General features: G+C 45.2%; 1 protein-coding gene and 1 long non-coding RNA gene across 2 annotated transcripts in view; one reads left to right on the top strand and one right to left on the bottom strand.

Annotated features, from left to right (window-relative positions):
* The window catches only part of LOC122940401 (zinc finger protein 585A-like), a 245,560-nt gene that overhangs the window by 78,894 nt on the left and 140,803 nt on the right, over nucleotides 1-25,863 (bottom strand). The window lies entirely within an intron of this gene.
* Nucleotides 22,045-25,863, top strand: part of LOC122940466 — a 37,994-nt gene continuing 34,175 nt past the window's right edge. The window contains exon 1 of the long non-coding RNA XR_006390288.1: nucleotides 22,045-22,103. This is a non-coding gene — a long non-coding RNA (uncharacterized LOC122940466). The remainder of the gene's footprint in view (nucleotides 22,104-25,863) is intronic.

Raw genomic sequence — 25,863 nt, 5'->3', positions numbered from 1 at the left:
CATGTTTCTTGAGGTGCTAGAATGCCAGGATAGTATAAATACCGCCCAAATACACCCCAAAGTATTCGCGGAGGGGCATGGTGAGTTTATGTATGATTTAATTTTTTTTCACAAGTTAGCGGAAAATGACACTTTCTGAGGAAAAATATAATAATAATAATAATAAAGTTTCCATTTCTGCTAACTTCTGGCCAAAAAAATAAAAAATCTCCCACGGACTCACTATGCACCTCAGTGAATACCTTGGGGTGTCTACTTTCCGAAATGGGGTTATTTGTGGGGTGTGTTTACTGTTCTGGCATTTTGGGCGGGGCTAAATTGTGAGCAACCCTGTAAAGCCTAAGCCCCTTTCACACGGGCGAGTATTCCACGCGGATGCGATGCGTGAGTTGAACGCATTGCACCCGCACTGAATCCCGACCCATTAATTTCTATGTGGCTGTTCACATGAGCGGTGATTTTCACCGATCACTTGTGAGTTGCATGAAAATCGCAGCATGCTCTATTTTGTGCGTTTTTCATGTAACGCAGGCCCCATAGAAATGAATGGGGTTGCGTGAAAATAGCAAGAATCCTTTTTAGGGCCCCTAAAATGCCAGGGCAGTATAAATAAAAATGTGACCCCATTTTGGAAAGAAGACACCCCAAGGTATTCCGTGAGGGGCATGGCGAGTTCATAGAAGAGTTTTTTTTTTTTTGGCACAAGTTAGCGGAAATAGTTTTTTTTTTTTCTCACAAAGTCTCCCTTTCCGCTAACTTGGGACAAAAAGTTCAATCTTTCATGGACTCAATATGCCCCTCAGCGAATACCTTGGGGTGTCTTCTTTCCAAAATGGGGTCATTCGTGGGGTGTGTGTACTGCCCTGGCATTTGAGGGTCTCCACAATCATTACATGTATGGCCAGCATTAGGAGTTTCTGCTATTCTCTTTATATTGAGCATACGGGTAATGAGATATTTTTTTTCCGTTCAGCCTCTGGGCTGAAAGAAAAAATGAACGGCACAGATTTCTTCATTCGCATCGATCAAATGTGGATGAAAAAATCTCTGCCAAAAAATGTGCAAAAAAAAAAAAAGAGGGGAAAGGCGTCTGCCAACATCAAAAACCTACTTCAGCTCGTATGCCCTGGCAAACCCAATTTCTCCATTCACATCAATCGATGTGGATGAATAAATCATTGCCAGAATTTGCCAGAAGTGTTTGCCAAAGCATATGAACACCGCCCCTCAGCTCATAAGCCTCGGCAAACATATATTTTTTACTGCAGAGGAGAAATTTCGTCTTGCAGCGCCGCATACACCGACTTTGTGTAATCTGACAGCAGCGCAATGCTTCTGTCAAAATGCACATCAGTGCTGCAGCTGGTTGATCGCTTGGTCCACCTAGAAGCCAGCAACGCAATAAATTTATTAACATCAACTTTTATAAACTTTATATAACATTTGAAACAGAATATTAACTTTTTTGCTTACCTGTGATTTTTTGTTTTGTTTTCGGTTTGTTACCTTTAGAGGACAAACCTCTCCTTCCCCATGGGACAATATGCAAAGCGCAAAGTGACCAGAGATGTGACGAAGTACATTATGCACTTTGTCCCAGGTGAAAGGGTGAAAGGAGAGGTTTGTGGCAGCTCTGTGTGAAAGGGCCCTAAGATCCCTGTGTGCCTGTCCTGTGTCACGCATTCCCTACACTAATAGTGTACCTGTTTGTGGTACTTGCGGAAACACTCCACTATGCATAGGGCAGGCTGGTCAGGACAGTCAGGGCAAAAAACTGTGGTGTCACGCCTTATTCCAGCCCTGCTACAGACACAACATCTTTTTCTTGGGGAACAGTGAGTTGGGGTACCAGGATAGACACTCGGGAAGTGTCTGTCATGTAGCCGGCTAACTACATCAGGGACTTGGGGCACGGACCCTCCTGGATACAGGAGTTCCGAAATGATCTCTTCCTGGTATTTTAGGAAGGATCCCGTTCTCTCAGTCTTACTGTAGAGAACAAAACTATTATACACAGCCAATTGAATTAAATAAACAGATACCTTCTTATACCAGCATGTGGTGCGGCGGGACACTAAATAGGGAGCCAACATCTGGTCATTGAAGTCCACCCCTCCCATGTGAAGGTTATAGTCATGGACAGAGAGGGGTTTCTCAATGACTCCAGTTGCCCTTTCAATTTGTACAGTCGTGTCTGCGTGAATGGTGGACAGAAGGTAAACGTCCCTCTTTTCCCTCCACTTCACTGCGAGCAGTTCTTGGTCACACAAGGCAGCCCTCTCCCCCGTGCAAGTTGGGTATTAACGAGCCGTTGGGGGAAGCCCCAGCGATTAGGTCGCGCGGTGCCACAGCATTGAATTCCGACTATATGTAAGTGCCGAAAGAGGGCCACACTTGTGTAAAAATTGTCCACGTATAAGTGGTACCCCTTGTGGAGCTTATACAGTTTGACCCCATACCGGGCGCGCTTGTTGGGGATGTACTGTTTGATGCCAAGGCGCCCGGTAAAATGTACAAGGGACTTGTCTATGCAGATGTTCTGATTGGGGGTATACACATCTGCAAACCTGGATGACAAATGGTCTATGAGGGGCCGAACTTTGTGGAGCCGGTCATAAGCAGGGTGGCCTCTTGGATGACAGGTTTTATTGTCAGTGAAATGCATAAAGCGCATGATGACCTCAAAACGTGCCCTGGACATAGCAGCAGAGAACATGGGCATGTAATGTATTGGGTCTTTAGACCAATAGGACCGCAATACATTATTTTTAGGTAGACCCATGCTGAGGATAAGGCAAAAAAATATTTTCCACCGGAAAGGCTGGGCATAGAAGCTTTCCGGATTGGCGGTTATATACTGTGTGGCGTAGCGGTTGGTTTTTGCCACAACTAAGTCATAGAGATCCGCGGTGAAGAACAGCTCAAAAAACTCAAGGGCTGATCCTAAAAAAGCTGTCTCCTTGCGAACTCCAGACTGGGCGGTGAAAGGGGGCAATACGGGTGTGGTGGAAGCAGGGGATTGCCAATTTGGGTTTGCCAGCACCTCTGGGAGACTAAGGGCTCTACGGGCCTGTGAACGTGGTGGCTGCGACGGGGGAGTTACTGCACGTGCCACGGTACCAGCTTGAACTGCCCTTCTGGTGCTCACCACTTCACCAGGGAATACGGCAGTGCTGGTAGAAGGTCCAGGATGTGCTGCGCTGCTGGTGTATGCCGCACCATAAAAAAGATCAGCGCTAGCATCACTCTGCTGCAAATGAGGCTCATCACGCGGGGTATGCAGAACACTGACATGGGGTCGGGTACACCTGACCATTGCAGGGACCGTAACCTCATCATCTTCACTAGCGGTTAGAGTGCCACTGTTGTCTACAGGTTCATATTCTGAACCACTGGATTCAGCGGGTGAGGCGCCCCCATCGCTTTCATCCATCAGGGCCAGAATCCTGTAGGCCTCTTCAGCAGAATACCCCTTTTTTGACATTTTGGGCTAACTAAATTTAGGGGGTATTCCTCTGAGACTACCCAGGAAAAAGAGCACACCTGCCTAGTAAAAAGGCGTGCTTGCGAAGTAAAGCTGCGATCGCTAATAAAGATCCAAAAAGCTCAAAAGTGATCTTTATAGCGCCGCAGCGATTTTATGGTGTTTTTGCAGTGATCAGAAAAAAATAATTCTGTCACTGCGGTGGGGCGGACTGAACGCAAGTGTGGGCACAAGATCAGGCCTGATCGGGCGAACACTGTGTTTTTTGTAGAGCCTAAGGTGACCCTAATGTACTGATATAGATCTGATTGCGATCAGTATTGATCACTTACAGATACTATATACAGTCATGTGAAAAAATTAGGACACCCTTTGAAAGCATGTGGTTTTTTGTAACATTTTTAATAAAAGGTTATTTCATCTCCGTTTCAACAATACAGAGAGATTAAAGTAATCCGACTAAACAAAGAAAACTGAAGAAAAGTCTTTTCAAGATCTTCTGTAAATGTCATTCTACAAAAATGCCTATTCTAACTGAGGAAAAAGATAGGACACCCTTGCCCCTAATAGCGAGTGTTACCTCCTTTGGCTGAAATAACTGCATTGAGACGGTTCTTGTAGCCATCTACCAGTCTTCGACATCGGTCTGAGGAAATTTTACCCCACTCCTCAATGCTGAACTTTTTCAGCTGTGAGATGTTTGAGGGGTTTCTTGCACGTACAGCCCTTTTCAAGTCACCCCACAGCATCTCAATGGGATTCAAATCTGGACTTTGACTTGGCCATTCCAGGACTCTCCATTTCTTCTTTTTCAGCCAATCTTTGGTTGATTTACTAGTATGTTTTGGGTCATTGTCATGTTGCATGGTCCAGTTCCGCTTCAGCTTTAATTTTCTAACTGATGGTCTCACATGTTCTTCAAGCACCTTCTGATACACAGTAGAATTCATCATGGATTCTATGATGGTGAGCTGACCAGGTCCTGCTGCAGCAAAGCAGCCCCAAACCATGACACTTCCACCTCCATGCTTCACAGTTGGTATGAGGTTCTTTTCTTGGAATGCTGTGTTTGGTTTACGCCAAACATGTCCTCTGCTGTTGTGTCCAAATAATTCAATTTTGGACTCATCTGTCCAAAGAACATTATTCCAGATGTCCTGGTCTTTGTCAACTTTATCTCTGGCAAATGTCAGTCTGGCCTCGATGTTTCTTTTGGAAAGCAAAGGTTTCCTCCTTGCACACCTCCCATGCAAGTTAAACTTGTACAGTCTCTTTCTGATTGTAGAGGCATGTACTTCTACATCAACAGTAGCCAGAGCCTGCTGTAGTTCTCGAGATGACACTTTAGGGTTTTTGGAGACCTCTTTTAGCATCTTGCGGTCTGCTCTTGGGGTGAACTTGCTGGGGCGACCAGTCCTGGGCATGTTGGCAGTTGTTTTGAAAGCCCTCCACTTGTAGACTATCTTCCGGACAGTGGAATGGCTGATTTCAAAATCTTTTGAGATCTTTTTAAATCCCTTCCCAGACTCATAGGCTGCTACAATCTTTTTTCTGAAGTCCTCTGACAGCTCTTTTGCTCTCACCATGGTGCTCACTCTCACTTCAACAGTCAGGAGCACACCAAACTAAATTTCTGAGGTTTAAATAGGGCAAGCCTCATTCAACATGCAGAGTAACAATCTACTAATTATGTGCACCTGGTGTGATATACCTGTGTGAGATCTGAGCCAATTTAAGAGGGAATACATGTGAGGGTGTCCTATCTTTTTCCTCAGTTAGAATAGGCATTTTTGTAGAATGACATTTACAGAAGATCTTGAAAAGACTTTTCTTCAGTTTTCTTTGTTTAGTTGGATTACTTTAATCTCTCTGTATTGTTGAAACGGAGATGAAATAACCTTTTATTAAAAATGTTACAAAAAACCACATGCTTTCAAAGGGTGTCCTAATTTTTTCACATGACTGTAGTACTAGTGCTGATTAGCGACAGCGATGATGCTAATCAGCGACTAATCAGTGACTGTGGTGCGGTGGGCTGGGCGCTAACTACCTAGCAAGTAGCTAACTAACTGGCGGTGATAAGGGACCCTTACAGGGGGGGTGATCAATGACAGGGGGGTGATCAGGGAGTCTATATGGGGTGATCAGGGTTTAATAAGGGGTTAATAAGTGACGGGGGGGTGTAGTGTAGTGGTGCTTGGTGCTACTTACAGAGCTGCCTGTGTCCTCTGGTGGTTGATCCAAGCAAAAGGGACCACCAGAGGAGCAGGTAGCAGGTATATCAGACGCTATTTATAAAATAGCGTCTGATATACCTATTTGATTGGTTCTTTTAAAAATCTACAGCCTGCCAGCCAATGATCAGCGCTGGCAGGCTGTATTTCAACGTATTTACTGCGCGATCCTGTAAACGCGTTCACAGGAAATCTCAGGTCCCATGAGATGACGCCAATAGGAGTCACTGAGACCTGAGAGCACTGCCCTCCGGACGCCTATCGGCGTTACCGTGACGGCTAGTGGTTAAATACAGCAGCGTGTGGACCATTTTTAGCCCAAGGCATCTTATCAGGCCTTTTTTAGTCAAATGCATCCCCCACTGTCAGTCCCTTCGGGATCCATCCCTCATTCATCTTAATAAAGGTGAGGTAATCTAGACTTTTTTGACCTAGGCGACTTCTCTTCTCAGTGACAATACCTCCTGCTGCGCTGAAGGTCCTTTCTGACAGGACAGATTAGGGAAATCATTGGGATAGCTCAGGTCAAGCCTGCACACCCAGTAGTCAAGGGGTTCATCGCTCCTCAGAGTGTCGATATCTGCAGTTAAGGCGAGGTAGTCTGCTACCTGTCGGTCGAGTCGTTCTCTGAGGGTGGACCCCGAAGGGCTGTGGCGATGCGTAGGACTTAAAAAGCTCCGCATGTCCTCCATCAACAACACGTCTGTAAAGCGTCCTGTCCTTGCCGGCGTGGTTGTGGTAGGAGGAGGATTACTTTCACCTCTTTCCCTGTTAGATTCCCATTGTGCTGTGACATCACCCTTATACGCTGTGTAAAGCATACTTTTTAACTTGTTTTGGAACTACTGCATCCTTTCCGACTTCCGGTAATTCGGTAACATTTCAGCCACTTTCTGCTTATACCGGGGGTCTAGTAGCATGGCCACCCAGTACAGGTCATTCTCCTTCAGCCTTTTTATACGAGGGTCCCTCAACAGGCATGACAGCATGAAAGACCATACCGGGCATCATGTCCCGTTCCACGTCCTCACTGATCTCATTAAAGGTCTTTTCTTCCCCCTAGCCACGTACAACACCACGGGTACCAAATAGGTGACAACGAGCACCCTGGGATGCCTGCTGTGGTTGGTCTTCCTCCTCCTCAAAGCCACATTCCTCCTCTGACTCCTCTTCCTCAGAATCCTCTTCCAGCGTTGCCGCAGGTCCAGCAAGCGATGCTGATAAGGCTATTTCTGGTGGTGATGGTGACCACAACTCTTCCTCTTCATGCTCATCTATGGCCTGATCCAGTCCTCTTCGCAGGGCACGCTCCAGGAAGAAAACAAATGGGATGACGCAGCAGCAGAAGAGGACTCAGCCGAGGAGGTTAGCGAAGAGGATGGAGTAGGAGGAGTAGAGGAGGTGGCAGCAGGCCTGCCTGCAAGTTGTGGCGGTGTCACCAACTCCTCTGCAGAGCCACGCATTCCATGCCTGGCAGCCATCAGCAGGTTTACCCAATGCGCAGTGTATGTGATATAACTGCCTTGACCGTGCTTTGCAGACCAGGTATCAGTGGTCAGATGGACCCTTGACCCAACACTGTGTGCCAGACATGCCATGACTTCCTTTTCCACAATAGAGTACAGGTTGGGGATTTCCTTTTGTTAAAAAAGATTTCGGCCAGGTACCTTCCACTGTGGTGTCCCAATAGCTACAAATTTTTTAAAGGCCTCAGACTCCACGAGCTTGTATGGTAAAAGCTGGCGGGCTAAGAGTTCCGACAAGCCAGCTGCCAGACGCCGGGCAAGGGGATGACTCTGTGACATTGGCTTCTTACGCTCAAACATTTCCTTGACAGACACCTGACTGTGGGCAGATGAGATGGAACTGCTGAAGGTGAGAGGCAGAGTGGCGGATGGTTGAGAGGGGGCAAGGAGGACAGCAGTGGTTGACGTGGGTGAAGATGTTGGACCAGGAGGAGGATGGTGGCTTTGAGTTTGTGTGCTGCTTGTACTCGTCATCATGTGTTGATCCCATAGGCGTTTGTGATGTGCGATCATGTGCCTTCGCAAAGCAGTTGTACCTAGGTGGGTGTTGGATTTCCCACGACTCAGTTTCTTTTGGCACAGGTTGCAAATGGCATTGCTGTTATCAGAGGCAGACACGTAAAAAAAATGCCACACTGCTGAGCTTTGCAATTACGGCATTCTGGTGGTGGCAACAGCATGCGTTGATTGGCGTGCTGTCTGGCTGACCCCGGGTGCCGATATATGCTGTCTGACTGTGCCACTAGGTCCTTGCGAATCGTCTCCTTCTCCTCTCTGTCTCCCCATCTGAACTTTCCCCCTGTTCTTCTTCTCTTCGAGCGGGCACCCACGTGACATCCACAAACACATCGTCATCATCAACCGCTTCACTTGTATCTGACAACTCAGCAAAGGAAGCAGCGGCGGGTACAACATCATCATCATCATCACACTGTACGTCCATGTGTGTAATGCTGCCTGACTGAGACATATCCCTGTTATCTACATCCTCTGGCAATAATGGTTGCGCATCACTAATTTCTTCAAACTAATGTGTAAATAACTCCTCTGACAGATCAAGTGAAGCAGCTGTGGTGGTAGTGGTGGTGGTGGCGGCAGGCGGGCGAGTGGTAACTTGAGAGGTGCCCGAAGCTGAGCTGGAGGAGGATAGTGCGTCAAGGTTCAGAGCGGAAGCTGTAGAACAATGGGTGTCCTGTGTTAGACAGTCAACTATGTACTCAGAACTTTTTGAGTTCAGGGTACGTGGCCTCTGAACACTGGGCATTATTCTAGGGCCAAAGGAAATCACAGCACGACGACCACGACGGCTCCTGCGGGGTGGCCTGTCTCTGCCTGTCATTTTTTTTTTGATTAGTGGTACCTTGCGTCCAAGCTACTGTGACACCAGATATGAGTGGTGGGCACTGGCAGTAGTGGGCACAGTACACGCTGTGGGACTGACACACACGTTTGCACGCAACTGCAATTATATTACAGTGAAAAAATTGTTTTACTGGTTTAAATGCAAGCTACTGTGACACCAGATATGAGTAGAGGGCACAGTACACGCTGTGGGCCTGACACACACGCTGGCAGGCAACTGCAATTATATTACAGTGATTTTTTTTTTTACTGTTTTAAATGCAAGCTACTGTGACACCAGATATGAGTAGTGGGCACAGTACACGCTGTGGGCCTGACACACACGCTGGCAGGCAACTGCAATTATATTACAGTGAAAAAATTGTTTTTCTGTTTTAAATGCAAGCTACTGTGACACCAGATATGAGTGGTGGGCACTGGCAGTGGGCACAGTACACGCTGTGGGCCTGACACACGCTGGCAGGCAACTGCAATTATATTACAGAGAAGAAAAAAAAAGCAGACTGATGTACTAGCCCTAAAACGGGCTTTTTGGGGTGCTGTCAGGACGCTGTCCTTACAGCAGATCAGATGAGTCTTTCAGGACTGGAGTGGACACAGAACACTGGCCTAGCTAACGATTTCCCTAATTAATCAGCAGCAGCTGCACTATCCCTGCTCTCACTAACACTGCAGCTTCAGAATGAATCTAAAATGGATGCTGTCCAGGAGGTGGGAGGGTCTGGGAGGGAGGGTCTGCTGCTGATTGGCTGGAATGTGTCTGCTGACTGTGAGGTACAGGGTCAAAGTTTGCTCAATGATGATGTATAGGGGGCAGACCGAACATCGCATATGTTCGCCCGCTGCGGCGAACGCGAACAAGCGATGTTCGCCGGGAACTGTTCGCTGGCGAATAGTTCGGGACATCTCTACATATGAGTTGTTTCTGTAAACGGCAGAGTCAGGGCAATAAAGATATAGTCTTATTTGGCTGTTAACCCTTGCTTTGTTAGTGGAAAAAAGGGTTTAAAATGGAAAGTTTGGCAAAAAAAATTTAATTTTTTAATTTCATCTCCATTTGCCAATAACTCTTCTGGAGCACCTAAAGGGTTAACATAGCTTGTAAGATCAGTTTTGAATACCTTGAGGGGTGTAGTTTCTTAGATGGGGTCACTTTTAGGGAGTTTCTACTCCAGGGGTGCATCAGGGGGCTTGAAACAGGACAGGGTGTAAATAAATCGGTTTATAAAAATCAGCCTTCCAAAAACCACACGGCGCTTCTTTCCTCCTACGCCCCGCCGTGTGGCCGTACAGTAGTGTACGACCACATATGGGGTGTTTCTGTAAACGGCAGAGTCAGGGCAATAAAGATACAGTCTTCAGATAAAGTGAGATGTCGCACTAGGAGAAATGGACACCACCAGGTGCGCCTGTAAATTGAGACCACTCGCTCAATAAAATGAATAAATAGTAATTATATAGATTACAGGACACTCAAGAAACCGTGACCATGTGGTTAGAACAAATAAATGCTTTTATTACTAAAACAGATACAGATAAAATGGCTATAAAATGCAACAAAATGCTGTCATAACAACCATGTACATTTACATATATAAACCTAAACAGTAAAAAATCAAAAAAATCAATTGAAGAATCGATAGCAGTGTTCTAGCTTTGTGTTAAAAAATCGACTGCATATTCGATATTTTAGGAAGCATCCGATGCTTGTGAGCAGCTCTATAATAAGAGTACCTGAGTGTCGATGAATTGAGACCAAGACTGAATGTCCCACAAATAATTTTGACGGCGTCCCGCCGGAACAGAGTGGGTAGCGGCGTCCCGCTACAAAACTACTTGCAAGTAATGGTTTGTTACCTTATAATCGACTGAGGTGTTCGTCCAGACCTTAAGAATCCCTCACTCCACCGAATATGCCTATAATTCGTACGGCACTTGTTTGATCGGGAGATTGAAGACGGCTCTGCAGATCGATTTATCGTCACTGCTTGGGCCAGTAATTCTCGGCCTTTGAGTAAAAGTTTCGCAGTGGTATTATGACAGAGATTTTTGTGGATATAAGGTCCACCTCTAGTCTGTTGAAATAGTCGATTATAGGTGCTTGGGTCTTTCGGTACAAAGATGGGGGTGTAGCACCAGACGCGTTTCGGGGTCCAACGTTCTTGCCCCTTCCTCAGTGGTATGCATCACCCCTTCTAAAACCCCTCTTTTATACTAAATCTTCTATGGTCTCATTGGTCATTCATCAAAACGTCAGATCCTGTTTGTCGATTTACTCAGGTGTCCATCATTATTATTCGATCTTGTTCACAATGTCATATTGAACAAACTAAACTTTAGATAGCTTTAGCAATACAACACAGTTCTACAATTCCATCCATTTATATATTCTGAACTTATACATCTCCCACAGAAAAAACGCACCCTAGCTACAGTCATGTGAAAAAATTAGGACACCCTTTGAAAGCATGTGGTTTTTTGTAACATTTTTAATAAAAGGTTATTTCATCTCCGTTTCAACAATACAGAGAGATTAAAGTAATCCAACTAAACAAAGAAAACTGAAGAAAAGTCTTTTCAAGATCTTCTGTAAATGTCATTCTACAAAAATGCCTATTCTAACTGAGGAAAAAGATAGGACACCCTCACATGTATTCCCTCTTAAATTGGCTCAGATCTCACACAGGTATATCACACCAGGTGCACATAATTAGTAGATCGTTACTCTGCATGTTGAATGAGGCTTGCCCTATTTAAACCTCAGACATTTAGTTTGGTGTGCTCCTGACTGTTGAAGTGAGAGTGAGCACCATGGTGAGAGCAAAAGAGCTGTCAGAGGACTTCAGAAAAAAGATTGTAGCAGCCTATGAGTCTGGGAAGGGATTTAAAAAGATCTCAAAAGATTTTGAAATCAGCCATTCCACTGTCCGGAAGATAGTCTACAAGTGGAGGGCTTTCAAAACAACTGCCAACATGCCCAGGACTGGTCGCCCCAGCAAGTTCACCCCAAGAGCAGACCGCAAGATGCTAAAAGAGGTCTCCAAAAACCCTAAAGTGTCATCTCGAGAACTACAGCAGGCTCTGGCTACTGTTGATGTAGAAGTACATGCCTCTACAATCAGAAAGAGACTGTACAAGTTTAACTTGCATGGGAGGTGTGCAAGGAGGAAACCTTTGCTTTCCAAGAGAAACATCGAGGCCAGACTGACATTTGCCAGAGATAAAGTTGACAAAGACCAGGACTTCTGGAATAATGTTCTTTGGACAGATGAGTCCAAAATTGAATTATTTGGACACAACAGCAGAGGACATGTTTGGCGTAAACCAAACACAGCATTCCAAGAAAAGAACCTCATACCAACTGTGAAGCATGGAGGTGGAAGTGTCATGGTTTGGGGCTGCTTTGCTGCAGCAGGACCTGGTCAGCTCACCATCATAGAATCCACGATGAATTCTACTGTGTATCAGAAGGTGCTTGAAGAACATGTGAGACCATCAGTTAGAAAATTAAAGCTGAAGCGGAACTGGACCATGCAACATGACAATGACCCAAAACATACTAGTAAATCAACCAAAGATTGGCTGAAAAAGAAGAAATGGAGAGTCCTGGAATGGCCAAGTCAAAGTCCAGATTTGAATCCCATTGAGATGCTGTGGGGTGACTTGAAAAGGGCTGTACGTGCAAGAAACCCCTCAAACATCTCACAGCTGAAAAAGTTCTGCATTGAGGAGTGGGGTAAAATTTCCTCAGACCGATGTCGAAGACTGGTAGATGGCTACAAGAACCGTCTCACTGCAGTTATTTCAGCCAAAGGAGGTAACACTCGCTATTAGGGGCAAGGGTGTCCTATCTTTTTCCTCAGTTAGAATAGGCATTTTTGTAGAATGACATTTACAGAAGATCTTGAAAAGACTTTTCTTCAGTTTTCTTTGTTTAGTCGGATTACTTTAATCTCTCTGTATTGTTGAAACGGAGATGAAATAACCTTTTATTAAAAATGTTACAAAAAACCACATGCTTTCAAAGGGTGTCCTAATTTTTTCACATGACTGTATATGCGTTTTTGATGCGGTTCCTGGGCGTTTTTTCTTTTTTGGGGGCAAAAAGCAGATACCCACCATAAATTAATAATATATAAGTTAAACATTTTAAAACAAGTGAGAGCATTCATATAAAACTATAAAAATGTAAAATATTTTATATTATTTTAATAATGTTATACACAAACAAAATTCACTTGAGGGTTGTATCAAAGTGGTGAAACAAACACGCGGTTTGTCATCGACACATGGGTGCCCACTAATTCATAAAAATCCAAAGAGCTCAAATTCTGCATTAAGGCCCTTGGGTATCAGGGTGTCGAATTCGAAAATTCGCTTGGTTTCGAGTCTGGACATTCTTTCTATGTGATTGCCCCCTCTCCACTCTTTTTCCACTTTATCTATCGCAAGGAACTTCATGCCTGAGGAGTCCTGATTATGGCTGATTTTGAAATGATGTGATAATGAGTGATTTTCAAATCCCTTCCGTATGTTATTTATGTGTTCCGAAATTCGCTTTTTTAGCGATCTCTTTGTCCTGCCAATATATAGCCGTTTGCATGGACATTCTATAGCGTAAATTGCGTTTTCGGAACTACATGTCAGGCAATCCCTAATTAGGTGACGGTGACTGTTATTGATGGACACAAGTTCCTTAGTTCTTTTTTGAAAAGATGTCACTTTGCAGTTACCACAGATACCGCACCTAAAGAAACCTTGTAGGCCTATCCAGCTTGAAATGGTGGATTCCCTGTTTAATTGTTTCTTAACTGTGGGGGCCACCTTCAGACCAAGGTTCGGGGCCTTTGAAAACGTTATTTTGGGGTTTTGAGGCATTAATGTACCTATAGTCTTGTCCTTCTGTAACAAATACCAATGTTTCGTCACTATCTGACGGATTTTCTTATAATCGTCACTGAAGGGCAAGATCATTCGTATGGTTTCTTGAGCGGGATCTGATTGTAGTGTTACCTTGTCTTCAAAAAAAGACTTCCTATCCATATTTTTGACTTGTTTCAGTGCTTTATCTAAAATCTCAGTAGGGTAATTTTTCTCCAGAAATGTATCTCTCATTTTATTCGCCTCCAAGTCAAATTGTTCTTCTAATGTACAGTTCCTTTTTACCCTTCTAAATTGCCCCTGTGGAATGTTGGTTAGCCAGCTTGGGAGGTGGCAGCTATTAAAAAGACTATAACTATTTCTGGCAGTGGGCTTGACAAAGGTACTACATATCGTGTCCTGATTTAGATACTCAATATTGGACTGACTTGTAGTACCTGTAAATTTCAAGTTCATATCATTGGAGTTTATGTCTCCCAAGAAGGATTGTAAGCTTTCGTTTCCACTTTGCCAGACAAAAAGAATGTCATCAATGTAGCGTTGCCAGAGCACCAGATCCGTCCCCATCCTTGGCTGAATGGATAATCGTTCCCACTCAGCCATGAATAGATTAGCATAGCTGGGGGCGAATCTGGTGCCCATGGCAGTCCCCTGTATTTGTAAATAAAAATCTCCCTCAAAGTTAAAATAATTGTGACCTAAAATAAAATCTATCCCTTCTATTATAAAATCAATTTGTTCAATACCCAACCTCCCTTCTAGGGTCAATTGAGATCTCACGGCCTCTTTCCCCTTCTCATGTTCTATTATCGTGTACAAGGATTGGATGTCTAATGATCCCATAATCCAAGTGTCCTTAAATTTCAATTTTTCTACTATTTGAATGATTTGCGTTGTGTCCTTAGTGTATGACTCCGTTTTTTGGACCCTTGGCTGTAGCATTTGATCGATGTATTGGGACAAATTGGATGTAAGAGATCCAATCCCTGACACTATGGGACGGCCAGGGGGATTTTGTTGGTCCTTGTGGATTTTTGGTACACAATAAAACATGGGTATTCTCTGGGTTTTATTCAATAAAAATTTGTGCTCCTCACTAGTTAACCACCTCAGCCCCGCTAGCTGAAACCCCCTTAATGACCAGGCCACTTTTTACACTTCTGCACTACACTACTTTCACCGTTTATTGCTCGGTCATGCATCTTACCACCCAAATGAATTTTACCTCATTTTCTTCTCACTAATAGAGCTTTCATTGGGTGGTATTTTATTGCTGCTGACTTTTTAACTTTTTTTGTTATTAATCTTAATTTAACGATTTTTTTGCAAAAAAATGACATTTTTCACTTTCAGTTGTAAATTGTTCGCTAAATTTATTGTTCTACATGTCTTTGATAAAAAAAAATGGTTTGGGTAAAAGTTATAGCGTTTACAAACTATGGTACAAAAATTTGAATTGCCGCTTTTTGAAGCAGCTCTGACTTTCTGAGCACCTGTCATGTTTCCTGAGGTTCTACAATGCCCAGACAGTAGAAAAACCCCACAAATGACCCCATTTCGGAAAGTAGACACCCTAAGGTATTCGCTGATGGGCATAGTGAGTTCATAGAAGTTTTTATTTTTTGTCACAAGTTAGCGGAAAATGATGATTTATTTTTTATTTTATTTTTTTCTTACAAAGTCTCATATTCCACTAACTTGTGACAAAAAATAAAAAAATTCTAGGAACTCGCCATGCCCCTCACGGAATACCCTGAGGTGTCTTCTTTCCAAAATGGGGTCACTTGTGGGGTAGTTATACTGCCCTGGCATTTTAGGGGCCCATATGCGTGAAAAGTAGTTTGCAATCAAAATCTGTAAAAAATGACCGGTGAAATCCGAAAGGTGCTCTTTGGAATGTGGGTCCCTTTGCACATCTAGGCTGCAAAAAAGTGTCACACATGTGGTATCGCCGTACTCAGGAGAAGTTGGGGAATGCTGACATACAGACATCTGAATGGAGCCTTACAGGGGGGTGATCAATAACAGGGGGTGATCAGGGAGTGTATATGAGGTCATCAAGAGAATGCCAAGAGTGTGCAAAGCAGTAATCAAAGCAAAAGGTGGCTACTTTGAAGAACCTAGAATATGACATATTTTCAGTTGTTTCACACTTTTTTGTTATGTATATAATTCCACATGTGTTAATTCATAGTTTTGATGCCTTCAGTGTGAATCTACAATTTTCATAGTCATGAAAATAAAGAAAACTCTTTGAATGAGAAAGTGTGTCCAAACTTTTGGTCTGTACTGTATGTACTTGTGTTTGGACTGATCGTTCTTTATTCTTTGGATGTCACCATTTTGCCTCAGAACCTATGGAGCCACCATGGATTTCAGACTTTGTGGAATTTGTCAGGACACGTTCTGTTTTTAAAAATGATCTTTTATAGGTGATAATTGTATTGAACATATGAAGCCATTGAGTCAGGCTAGGAAGTCTCCAGTCCATCCATCTCATCACTATAGTTCTGTACACTAGGAAAACTATCTCACATAGCCATACATGATGTTGCCACAGCTCCTGGTCTAGAAGACCCAACAGCAAGGGTGCACCACCAATGAGGTCAGGCAGCACCAGGTAGGGGCAAGAGGGGGGCAGCAGAAGGGCCATAGGCAATGAGCGCTTTCATTGTGGCATTGGAGGGGAGGCCTTTTCAGTTTTTGCCTCCGGCAGCAGAAAGGCTAGGTGCACCCCTGCCCAACAGGCACACCTCAGAGGTGTTGGTACCGGGGATCAGATCACTTCAGAAAGAAGGTTATTTCAATTCAAAACACACGACTACCAGGACAACGCCGTATTTTTAGGTCTGATGTAGCAGTGTTGTATAAGCGAATAGGTAAATTGTTCGCTACGGAATGGGATTCTACGAGCTGCATTCGGTCTCTTAAAGGCTCGTATACAAAGCCTTAGTCAACACTTAAAGGGATATGCAGGGGAAACCAGAACTGTATCGGTTACTGGAAGGTGAACCCTAAAGAAGAAAAACTAATCCAACACATTTTAACCTTTCGGATGACGGATTTTTTTTAGTTTTTGGATTTTCATTTTTCTTCCATGTCTTCCTTGAGCCATAGCTTTTCCCTTTCACATAGCTGTATGGGGCTTATACAATGTAGTGGGAAGCGGTACAAAAAAAATCCAAATGGGGAGGAATTGGGGGAAAAAAACGCAATTCCTCCACTGTTTTCAGGTTTTGTTCCTACTTCGTACCCATTGCGGAAAAAACTGACCTATGCCCTTTATCCTCTGGGTCAGTACGATTACAGTGATGGCCGTATGTATAGGTTTTTATATCTAAATAGTGTAAAAGTAAATGAAAACTTTGAAAAATCTTGTCTCTTCAAAAATCTTACTCTTAGCGGAAACCCAACGGACCCCATTATAGTCTACGGGACCCTCAGGCTCCGTTATGTGAATCTGTCCTTTCCGTTCTCCTGCACTTTTGCCCCACCTATCCTACAGGCGACCTTGATTAGGTGGTAGATATAGCGGTGCCGGCTCCTCTCATTGGCTGCTGACTGTTCTAATAACTGATATGGAGGAAAGGGACAGAGTTACCCCTAAACATGTCCTGAGCACAGAGCCCCGATACCAGCAGATAACATCGCCGGCTCTGCTACATGGACATGACAGAGACTCCGCTGTAGTAACTGAACATTACACATACACAGCTCTGCTACATGGACATGACAGAGACTCCACTGTAGTAACTGAACATTACACATACACAGCTCTGCTACATGGGCATGACAGAGACTCCGCTGTAGTAACTGAACATTACACATACACAGCTCTGCTACATGGACATGACAGAGACTCAGCTGTAGTAACTGAACATTACACATACACAGCTCTGCTACATGGACATGACAGAGACTCAGCTGTAGTAACTGAAAATTACACATACACAGCTCTGCTACATGGACATGACAAAGACTCCGCTGTAGTAACGGAACATTACACATACACAGCTCTGCTGCATGGACATGACAAAGACTCCGCTGTAGTAACTGAACATTACACATACACAGCTCTGCTGCATGGACATGACAAAGACTCAGCTGTAGTAACTGAACATCACACATACACAGCTCTGCTACATGGACATGACAGAGAATCAGCTGTAGTAACTGAACATTACACATACACAGCTCTGCTACATGGACATGACAGAGACTCCACTGTAGTAACTGAACATTACACATACACAGCTCTGCTACATGGACATGACAGAGACTCAGCTGTAGTAACTGAACATTCACACATACACAGCTCTGCTACATGGACATGACAGAGACTCCGCTGTAGTAACTGAACATTACACATACACAGCTCTGCTACATAGACATGACAAGACTCAGCTGTAGTAACTGAACATTACACACTACACAGCTCTGCTACATGGACATGACAGAGACTCCGCTGTAGTAACTGAACATTACACATACACAGCTCTGCTACATGGACATGACAGAGACTCCGCTGTAGTAACTGAACATTACACATACACAGCTCTGCTACATGGACATGACAGAGACTCCGCTGTAGTAACTGAACATTACACATACACAGCACTGCTACATGGACATGACAGAGACTCCACTGTAGTAACTGAACATTACACATACACAGCTCTGCTACATGGACATGACAAAGACTCTGCTGTAGTAACTGAACATTACACATACACAGCTCTGCTACATGGACATGACAAAGACTCTGCTGTAGTAACTGAACATTACACATACACAGCTCTGCTACATGGACATGACAGAGACTCCACTGTAGTAACTGAACATTACACATACACAGCTCTGCTACATGGACATGACAGAGACTCAGCTGTAGTAACTGAACATTACACATACACAGCTCTGCTACATGGACATGACAGAGACTCAGCTGCAGTAACTGAACATTACACATACACAGCTCTGCTACATGGACATGACAGAGACTCCACTGTAGTAACTGAACATTACACATACACAGCTCTGCTACATGGACATGACAAAGACTGAACATCACACATACACAGCTCTGCTGCATGGACATGACAAAGACTCAGCTGTAGTAACTGAACATCACACATACACAGCTCTGCTACATGGACATGACAGAGAATCAGCTGTAGTAACTGAACATTACACATACACAGCTCTGCTACATGGACATGACAGAGACTCCGCTGTAGTAACTGAACATCACACATCCACAGCTCTGCTACATGGACATGACAAAGACTCCGCTGTAGTAACTGAACATTACACATACACAGCTCTGCTACATGGACATGACAAAGACTCCGCTGTAGTAACTGAACATTACACATACACGGCTCTGCTACATGGACATGACAGAGACTCCGCTGTAGTAACTGAACATTACACATACACAGCTCTGCTACATGGACATGACAGAGACTCCGCTGTAGTAACTGAACATTACACACACACAGCTCTGCTACATGGACATGACAGAGACTCCGCTGTAGTAACTGAACATTACACATACACAGCACTGCTACATGGACATGACAGAGACTCTGCTGTAGTAACTGAACATTACACATACACAGCTCTGCTACATGGACATGACAAAGACTCTGCTGTAGTAACTGAACATTACACATACACAGCTCTGCTACATGGACATGACAAAGACTCTGCTGTAGTAACTGAACATCACACATACACAGCTCTGCTACATGGACATGACAGAGACTCAGCTGTAGTAACTGAACATTACACATACACAGCTCTGCTACATGGACATGACAAAGACTCTGCTGTAGTAACTGAACATTACACATACACAGCTCTGCTACATGGACATGACAGAGACTCCACTGTAGTAACTGAACATTACACATACACAGCTCTGCTACATGGACATGACAGAGACTCAGCTGTAGTAACTGAACATTACACATACACAGCTCTGCTACATGGACATGACAGAGACTCAGCTGCAGTAACTGAACATTACACATACACAGCTCTGCTACATGGACATGACAGAGACTCCACTGTAGTAACTGAACATTACACATACACAGCTCTGCTACATGGACATGACAAAGACTCCGCTGTAGTCACTGAACATCACACATACACAGCTCTGCTACATGGTCATGACAAAGACTCCGCTGTAGTAACTGAACATTACATATACACAGCTCTGCTACATGGACATGACAAAGACTCCACTGTAGTAACTGAACATTACACATACACAGCTCTGCTACATGGACATGACAAAGACTCCACTGTAGTAACTGAACATTACACATACACAGCTCTGCTACATGGACATGACAGAGACTCCGCTGTAGTAACTGAACATTACATATACACAGCCCTGCTACATGGACATGACAAAGACTCCACTGTAGTAACTGAACATTACACATACACAGCTCTGCTACATGGACATGACAGAGACTCCGCTGTAGTAACTGAACATTACACATACACAGCTCTGCTACATTGACATGACAAAGACTCCGCTGTAGTAACTGAACATTACACATACACAGCTCTACTACATGGACATGACAGAGACTCCGCTGTAGTAACTGAACATTACACATACACAGCTCTGCTACATGGACATGACAAAGACTCCGCTGTAGTAACTGAACATTACACATACACAGCTCTGCTACATGGACATGACAAAGACTCAGCTGTAGTAACTGAACATTACACATACACAGCTCTGCTACATGGACATGACAGAGACTCAGATGTAGTAACTGGACATTACACATACACAGCTCTGCTACATGGACATGACAGAGACTCAGCTGTAGTAACTGAACATCACACATACACAGCTCTGCTACATGGACATGACAAAGACTCAGCTGTAGTAACTGAACATCACACATACACAGCTCTGCTACATGGACATGACAGAGACTCCGCTGTAGTAACTGAACATTACACATACACAGCTCTGCTACATGGACATGACAGAGACTCAGCTGTAGTAACTGAACATCACACATACACAGCTCTGCTACATGGACATGACAAAGACTCAGCTGTAGTAACTGAACATCACACATACACAGCTCTGCTACATGAACATGACAAAGACTCCGCTGTAGTCACTGAACATCACACATACACAGCACTGCTACATGGTCATGACAAAGACTCCGCTGTAGTAACTGAACATTACATATACACAGCTCTGCTACATGGACATGACAGAGACTCAGCTGTAGTAACTGAACATTACACATACACAGTTCTGCTGCATGGACATGACAGAGACTCAGCTGTAGTAACTGAACATTGCACATACACAGCTCTGCTACATGGACATGACAGAGACTCAGCTGTAGTAACTGAACATTACACATACACAGCTCTGCTGCATGGACATGACACAGACTCCGCTGTAGTAACTGAACATTACACATACACAGCTCTGCTACATGGACATGACAAAGACTCCACTGTAGTAACTGAACATTACATATACACAGCTCTGCTACATGGACATGACAGAGACTCCGCTGTAGTAACTGAACATTACACATACACAGCTCTGCTACATGGACATGACAGAGACTCCGCTGTAGTAACTGAACATTACACACACAGCTCTGCTACATGGACATGACAGAGACTCCGCTGTAGTAACTGAACATTACACATACACAGCTCTGCTACATGGACATGACAGAGACTCCGCTGTAGTAACTGAACATCACACATACACAGCTCTGCTACATGGACATGACAGAGACTCCGCTGTAGTAACTGAACATTACACATACACAGCTCTGCTACATGGACATGACAAAGACTCCGCTGTAGTAACTGAACATTACACATACACAGCTTTGCTGCACACACTGATAGAAGTCTTTAGAGGCATATTACACATATACAGCTTGGTTAAATACATACAGCTCAACTATACAGACATTACACACATACAGCTCTGCTATATACAGACTGGAATTACAAACTGCATAGTAGAGCCCTGCATACACAGAGCAGATAAACCTGGTCATGTGATTTCCATGACTCCTCCCACACGTGATCACATGGTCATGACATCATCACAGGTCCTGTACCTTCTCCTGCAGCACAGCCTTGAGCCTGACTCCTCCCACACGTGATCACATGGTCATGACATCATCACAGGTCCTGTACCTTCTCCTGCAGCACAGCCTTGAGCCTGACTCCTCCCACAGACCCACACATGATCACATGGTCATGACATCACAGGGTTTTTACCTTCTCCTGTAGTACAACCTGGAGCCTGACCCCTCCCACACATGATCACATGGTCATGACATCGTCACAGGTCCTTTACCTACTCCTGCAGCACAGCCTGGAGCCTGACTCCTCCCACACATGATCACGTGGTCATAACATCATCAGTGTTTTTACGTATTCATGCAGCACAGCCTGGAGCCTGACTCCGCCCACACATGATCACGTGTTCATGACATCATCGCCGGGTTTTACCTACTCCTGCAGCACAGCCTGGGAGAAATGAGAACACACAGGACGGTCCGTGGTGAAGGATTATCGGAGGACACGCCCCCGGTAAGATCCGCACATCTGGGGCTGATGTTGGCTTCTTATTAGCGCTGACAGAAGTCCAGTTGGAGGCGGCAATAAATGACACCAGATGGGCACAAAGTGGGAGGAGGGGCACCTTTCACTGATTTGGATAAGTAACTGGTGTATTTAAGGGGTTAAATGAATTTGGGCCGGTGATCTGGCACTGCCAGCATACAGAGGGCGATGCCCTGCCTCAGAGACAGGGGAGGTCAGCCTGGCCTGAACCGGTTCTGGGCACAAGACCTGGCATCACAGTGGGCAGAGGGGCACTTCTCACTGGATAAGTAACCCATTAGACCATGTTAACCCTGTAACTGCTGGTGTTTGGGAAGTAAAGCAGCAGAGAAGAACCTTCCAGAAGGGGCCGGTTATGGGGGATGAGGGCAGACGCCTCTGGCCTATCTAACGGCCTTTTACACAGTCCAATATCCGCCGCCACAACCGCCGCCTGAGATCCGCGATATGGCGCACGGTCAGCCCAGAATTCTTTCTGCCTAGCAGTGTTCGCGGTGACGTCACTGTCTGGAATACCACCTAGAGCAGCGCTAAGGCCCGCCCATAGTGATCCTTGGGATCCACTGGGTCTGATACAAATCCTCTGGATGAGGTGAAGGCTCTTCAGCAATGTTTGTACTTGAAGAGTTAAACTGCGTCCTTGGTATTTACCTGTTTATTTCAGATCTTGTCCATTTCTTTTTATAGTTTTTTGTACATAGAAATGACAGCCAAAAGAGTAAGCAATAGTCCAGATATAGGAGTCCTAGCGAGTATGGTATACAGAGATTACAGTAAAGTATCTGAGTGCGCCGGAGAGTGGGAGGTATGAAAGATACACGGGATCTCTTCCAGAGGACCATGCAATAATGGAGTGAGAGCAGAAGAGCAAACCTTCCTAGACCTCGTGAGAGAAACAATCCGTAGGTGAGGGGCTGGGGTAGGCTTCTCTGAGGTGAAGACTGAAGTGGGGGGGTTGGCGAAGTTCAGAATGAAAGGTGTAGTCGCGCGATATGCGACCCAGGTCTTCTGAGGTCTGTGATCCGGTCTACCAGTGGGCCCAGGTCTTCTGAGGTCTGTGATCCGGTCTCCCGGTGGGCCCAGGTCTTCTGAGGTCTGTGATCCGGTCTCCCGGTGGGCCCAGGTCTTCTGAGGTCTGTGATCCGGTCTCCCGGTGGGCCCAGGTCTTCTGAGGTCTGTGATCCGGTCTCCCGGTGGGCCCAGGTCTTCTGAGGTCTGTGATCCGGTCTCCCGGTGGGCCCAGGTCTTCTGAGGTCTGTGATCCGGTCTCCCGGTGGGCCCAGGTCTTCTGAGGTCTGTGATCCGGTCTCCTGGTGGGCCCAGGTCTTCTGAGGTCTGTGATCCGGTCTCCCGGTGGGCCCAGGTCTTCTGAGGTCTGTGATCCGGTCTCCCGGTGGGCCCAGGTCTTCTGAGGTCTGTGATCCGGTCTCCCGGTGGGCCCAGGTCTTCTGAGGTCTGTGATCCGGTCTCCCGGTGGGCCCAGGTCTTCTGAGGTCTGTGATCCGGTCTCCCGGTGGGCCCAGGTCTTCTGAGGTCTGTGATCCGGTCTCCCGGTGGGCCCAGGTCTTCTGAGGTCTGTGATCCAGTCTCCCGGTGGGCCCAGGTCTTCTGAGGTCTGTGATCCGGTCTCCCAGTGGGCCCAGGTCTTCTGAGGTCTGTGATCCGGTCTCCCAGTGGGCCCAGGTCTTCTGAGGTCTGTGATCCGGTCTCCCAGTGGGCCCAGGTCTTCTGAGGTCTGTGATCCGGTCTCCCAGTGGGCCCAGGTCTTCTGAGGTCTGTGATCCGGTCTCCCAGTGGGCCCAGGTCTTCTGAGGTCTGTGATCCGGTCTCCCAGTGGGCCCAGGTCTTCTGAGGTCTGTGATCCGGTCTCCCAGTGGGCCCAGGTCTTCTGAGGTCTGTGATCCGGTCTCCCAGTGGGCCCAGGTCTTCTGAGGTCTGTGATCCGGTCTCCCAGTGGGCCCAGGTCTTCTGAGGTCTGTTATCCGGTCTCCCAGTGGGCCCAGGTCTTCTGAGGTCTGTCATCCGGTCTCCCAGTGGGCCCAGGTCTTCTGAGGTCTGTCATCCGGTCTCCCAGTGGGCCCAGGTCTTCTGAGGTCTGTCATCCGGTCTCCCAGTCGGCCCAGGTCTTCTGAAGTCTGTGATCCGGTCTCCCAGTCGGCCCAGGTCTTCCATGTGGGATATGTGGTTTACTTTGTGTAGCCATTGTGTAAGTGTGGGTGAAGACTGCTGATTCCAATGCTGTGGAATAAGAGGTCAGGCATTGGAAGAGGTTCCTTCTGGGGTGGGGGCGTCCTGCAGCCTGATGTTCAGTAGGACTGAGGCTGGAGTGGGGATTGCGGGCGGGGAGCATAGATTCATTATTGTCTCTAGAATCTTAGTCCATAAAGGCTGGATAATTGGACATGACCACCACATATGTAAGTAAGAGCCCTGCGACCGAGAACATTTCCAGCAATTGTCATCACTAAGACCCTTCCTATGTCTCAGTCTGACTGGGGTAAGATACCACCTGGTGAGTAGTTTGATGCGTTCTCTTGGAGTCTTGTGCATCTGGAGATACCACGGGAGAGGTATATTCCCTGTCTAAAGGGTGTTTTATCTGTTGGAGACTTTGTAGATCTGTGATAGGAGATGGTTTGGGGGTATCTTAGCAGCTATCAATTCTACAAATTGGGTAAGTTCTCTACTGGGGTTAGTGTTTGTGAGATCTAATGTGAGCGCTCTGTATTGAGTGGAATGACGTTCAGGCTGAAATCCAGGACGTGTATGGAGAGACCTTGTCCATTTCTATAGGGTGGAATGACACCGGCCTGGAAATGTTTGTGGAAGGCTTTGTTTATTTTATTTCATAGACTGAGCAAAGAAGACCGGTCTGAAATCTGTACCAGGTATTGTCTCATTTATTAGAGGACCTCTAAATGAACAAGGACTTGGTTGTAAATGTGTGTACAGGAGGGTTAGCATTGTCTGCATAGTTTATCTTGGGATTCTGGTTCATTGCGGATCTGAGAATTGCCGCTCCAAGGTCCAGAATAATACCAGATAAACAAGGTATACACAGTGACCATCATGGATTACATAATCTAGGTACATTCCATTAGGGTAGGGGCATCCATATATAAATTTTTCGCCAAATTTATTGTTCTACATGTCTTTGATAAAAAAAAAATGTTTGGGCAAAACAAAAATGGTTTGGGTAAAAGTTATAGCATTTACAAACTATGGTACAAAAATGTGAATTTCCGCTTTTTGAAACAGCTCTGACTTTCTGAGCACCTGTCATGTTTCCTGAGGTTCTACAATGCCCAGACAGTAGAACAACCCCCACAAATGACCCCATTTCGGAAAGTAGACACCCTAAGGTATTCGCTGATGGGCATAGTGAGTTCATAGAACTTTTTATTTTTTGTCACAAGTTAGCGGAAAATGATGATGATTTTATTTTTTTTATTTTTTCTTACAAAGTCTCATATTCCACTAACTTGCGACAAAAAATAAAAAATTCTAGGAACTCACCATGCCCCTCACAGAATACCTTGGGGTGTCTTCTTTCCAAAATGGGGTCACTTGTGGGGTAGTTATACTGCCCTGGCAATTTAGGGGCCCAAATGTGTGAGAAGAACTTTGCAATCAAAATCTGTAAAAAATGACCGGTGAAATCCAAAAGGTGCACTTTGGAATGTGTGCCCCTTTGCCCACCTAGGCTGCAATAAAGTGTCACACATGT

Source organism: Bufo gargarizans, chromosome 6, assembly GCF_014858855.1.
Source record: "Bufo gargarizans isolate SCDJY-AF-19 chromosome 6, ASM1485885v1, whole genome shotgun sequence".
NCBI classification, from domain to species: domain Eukaryota; kingdom Metazoa; phylum Chordata; class Amphibia; order Anura; family Bufonidae; genus Bufo; species Bufo gargarizans.
The sequence above is the reverse complement of the archived record's forward strand: the minus strand, read 5'-3'. Positions and strand labels throughout refer to the sequence as shown.